Here is a 4,361-nt window from a genome sequence, read left to right as displayed (position 1 = left end):
GCGCTGTTGCTCCGGGGCTCAGTCATCGAGGCGCTGTTGCTCCGGGGCTCAGTCATCGAGGCGCTGTTACTCCGGGGCTCAGTCATCGAGGCGCTGTTACTCCGGGACTCAGGCATCGAGGCGCTGTTACTCCGGGGCTTCTCTGCTGCTTCTTGTTGCTGTGCTGACAGTCTGTGGAGCCGCTTCCGGGCAGCTGCGTTATTCCATTCCCGAGGAAATGAGGAAAGGCGTTTTTGTTGGGAATGTGGCTCTGGATCTGGGGATGGATACAAAGGAGTTTTCAGGAGGAGGAGCCCGCATAGAAGTCAGAGGTAGGAAGCAGTATTTTGCTCTTAATTTAAGAAATGGACATTTAAATGTCAATGAAAGGATTGACAGGGAAAGCTTGTGTAGACAAGTCGCTCAGTGTCTATTAAATGTAGAGGTCATTTCAAAGAACATTATGAAAGTGTATGAGGTCGAAGTGGAGATTCAAGATATTAATGACAACGCCCCCGCATTTACTGATGATCAAATAATATTACAAGTCATTGAAATGACTGCCCCCGGCACCCGATTTGTGCTGCCCGAGGCACACGATGGAGATCTGGGCGTGTACTCTCTGCAGAACTATCAACTGAGTGCAAATAAACACTTCACATTGGACATAAAAAGCAGTACAGATGGCACAAAGTATGCAGAGCTGGTCCTAGAGAAACCCCTGGACCGAGAGGAGCAGGAAGTTCACAGCTTGATCCTCACAGCTACGGATGGAGGGGATCCGGTCAGATCCGGCACCATGAGGATACAGATCAATGTGCAGGATTTCAACGACAATGCTCCAGTTTTCAATGAGACTGTTTATAAGATCAGTGTGCCCGAAGACACACCCAAGGGGACTGTTGTGGGCAGCGTCACAGCTGTTGATATTGATCAGGGAACAAACGCAATAATAACATATTCCTTTAGCAAAATGGAGGAAAGCATTGTGGAAAAACTCAAGCTGGATTCTAAAACTGGAGAAATATCTCTGATTGAAAATCTGGATTTTGAAGATTCCGAATTGTATGAGTTTGAAGTCCGAGGGAGTGATGGGATTCTATCTTCACGCTGCAAAGTTTTTATAGAAGTCATTAATGTGAATGATAATATCCCGGAGATATTAACGTCATCTGTGCTGAATCAGGTACCGGAAAACAGCCCTTTGGGTACAGTCATTGCTCTTCTGGAGGTATACGATAGGGATTCGGGAGAGCATGGAAAAGTCACTTGCTTTTTGCCACCTCATCTGCCCTTTCAGTTGAATAAATCAATTGGAAAATATTATAGTTTGGTAACTAGTGGTGTTTTGGACAGGGAGCGTGTTCCACAATATAACATAACAATTACAGCCACAGACAGCGGAACGCCACCACTTTATAAAACCAAAACCATAAACCTAGAGATTACAGATGAAAACGACAACACACCAGTATTTAATCAATTGTCATATAGCGCCTTTATAATGGAAAATACACCTAAAGGTACTTCAATTTTTAGAGCTAAGGCAACAGATGTTGATTGGGAGAAGAATGGTAAGATCAGTTACTCCATCATTGATGGACACATTGAAGGAACGCCATTATCTTCTTACATATCTATTAATTCCGAATCTGGAGTCATCTATGCTCTTCTTTCTTTTGACTTTGAGCAGTTCACAGAATTTCAAATCCAAGTGAAAGCTCAAGATGGCGGCTCTCCTACTCTTATGAGTAATTCCACTGTGACATTTTACATACTGGATCAGAATGACAACACTCCTGAAATATTATACCCATCGACCCCCATAGATGGGTCCTCTGGGGTGGAAATGGCGCCACGCTCCTCTGAACCGGGTTATCTGATAACTAAGGTGGTCGCTGTTGACGCTGATTCAGGACAGAATTCTTGGCTTTCCTACCAGTTGCTGAGGTCCACAGACCAGGGACTGTTTACTGTAGGTCTTCACACTGGAGAAATCAGGACAGCCCGTCCCATTATGGAAAAAGATGCCACAAAACAATTCCTGGTGGTCCTAGTGAAGGACAATGGGCAGACGCCACTCTCTTCTTCAGTTACAGTCACCATAGTGTTGGCAGACAGTATGCCGGAAATGCTTCAGGATATAAGTGACCCTTCAGCTCCTGCAGACATGGAGTCAAACCTCACCCTGTATCTGGTGATCGCTGTTGCTGTTGTTTCATTCTTGTTCCTTTTCCTCATAATTCTTCTTTTGGCCATCAGAGTTCATCACTGGAAGGAATCTCAGCTCTCTGTGTCATCCGGGGTTAGCTTCAACTCACTTCCTGCCTCTCAGTTTGTGGGCATTGATGGTGTCAGAGCTTTTCTTCAGACCTATTCTCGTGACGCGTGTTTAACAGCAGAATCTGGGAAAAGTCAGTTCAAGTTCCAAAGTTCAAGCAGGACAAATACTCTTTCAGAAAATCAAAATTCTGAAACTGGGGGACCTCCACTCCTGACTGAAGATTTTTTAAGTATCGGCAAAGAGGACCAGCTATTTGTTCAGGTACGTTCACTTTATCTGTATTTTAGTGAAATGGACGTAAAATTGGCTTTTCTGCAACGTCAGCTGTGAATAATTGTCACCAAAAGTACACTTCATTCACTGTTTCTCGACTGCAATATGCTACAGTGGCAGAGAACAAAAACTGGTAAATCATGAAATGTTCAACTTAAAATATGTATTATTTAGAAATGGCTAGAATTGATCGGCCTTTGACTCTAGAGCTCCTCCACTAACTCCAAGGAAGCAGAAAGAGAAAAAAGGGCATTGAACCCCCTTTTCAAATTTTCCAGAGTTAGGAAGAAGGGCACCTCCCTGATATCTGCTATGTTTGAGGATGCTTGATTCCGGTCCAGGGAAGACATGGCTTGGCAGTTCGGGCTGGACTGTTCCCATGAGGCACAGGGTCAAGACTGATTTGCATATGGCCAAGTTTGAACTGGGGTGGCGTAGTGGGCAAAAGAACGATGGATTTAACCCAGATCTCTTGACTGGGGGAGAATGTCTGCTTTGTCAGCATTCCGTCCATCATTTGTTTGTTGTAACGCTTTTCGCCCTAAGTGGGATGGGTATTCCCAGACGTGGGACCCGTGCTCACTACGCCACTGGAGTCAAGCTATCCTGGCTGATGACGGCTGATAGCCAGAAACCGGTCCTAGGATGCTTGATTCCGGTCCAGGGAAGACATGGCTTGGCAGTTCGGGCTGGACTGTTCCCATGAGGCACAGGGTCAAGACTGATTTGCATATGGCCAAGTCTGAACTGGGGTGGCGTAGTGGGCAAAAGAACGATGGATTTAACCCAGATCTCTTGACTGGGGGAGAATGTCTGCATTGTCAGCATTCCGTCCATCATTTGTTTGTTGTAACGCTTTTCGCCCTAAGTGGGATGGGTATTCCCAGACGTGGGACCCGTGCTCACTACGCCACTGGAGTCAAGCTATCCTGGCTGATGACGGCTGATAGCCAGAAACCAGTCCTAGGATGCTTGATTCCGGTCCAGGGAAGACATGGCTTGGCAGTTCGGGCTGGACTGTTCCCATGAGGCACAGGGTCAAGACTGATTTGCATATTGCCAAGTCTGAACTGGGGTGGCGTAGTGGGCAAAAGAACGATGGATTTAACCCAGATCTCTTGACTGGGGGAGAATGTCTGCATTGTCAGCATTCCGTCCATCATTTGTTTGTTGTAATGTTTGAGTATCTAGCCCTACTTTTTAGGACGAGCCGGGCAGCGCATGCGCTGCTCTGCAAAGCATGCTGTATTGCGGCATGGCATAGGAGTTCTGCCCATTTCCCGCTTATCTTTTCAATTGGCTCCTGTTGCTGTCCTTGCAAAATTGTTGCTTTTCATTTGGTAATAGGTTTAATAGTCTTGTCTGCATTTGTAAATTCCCATAATGACTGGACCTTTTACTTGTGTTGATACACAGTCTGCTTTATAAGTCGGTGAGCACTATTTTATTTAATGATCTTCCCCCTATTCCACTGACATGACAGCAAGCGTCTTGCTTTTGTATTAATAGTAATGTATTTTTTAAATTACAGTGCAGTCCGCTTTAACTATAGCGGCCGCACTCATTTAATTATTTAATATACAACACGGTTTCACTATAGCGGTCTCGCTTATTTAATTTACATTGTGTGCCTCGGTCACTTTAGCGGCTGCGCTACAGAACCTTTAGAAATGTATTATTATTTTTTTCACTTTGTGTGAAAGCGCCATGTGCGCTTCCACTTTAATGTTGGCTGCGCCCTTTCTTTAGACGCTGCTCACTGTAACCTGAATACACAAGCAGAATCTAAATAAAGGGCCATGGCCACCATTAAAGTGGTCTTGAA

The 4,361-nt window shown here is 45.1% G+C and overlaps 1 pseudogene; it reads left to right on the top strand.

The window, feature by feature from the left end:
* Window positions 1-217: 217 nt before the first annotated feature.
* On the top strand, window positions 218-2,593 carry LOC146810729 (protocadherin gamma-A11 pseudogene; annotated as a pseudogene).
* The last annotated feature ends 1,768 nt before the right edge of the window (window positions 2,594-4,361 follow it).

Source organism: Triturus cristatus, chromosome 7 (assembly GCF_964204655.1).
Source record: "Triturus cristatus chromosome 7, aTriCri1.1, whole genome shotgun sequence".
Taxonomy (NCBI): domain Eukaryota; kingdom Metazoa; phylum Chordata; class Amphibia; order Caudata; family Salamandridae; genus Triturus; species Triturus cristatus.
Note: the sequence above shows the minus strand (reverse complement) of the source record. Positions and strands in the feature narration are given on the sequence as shown.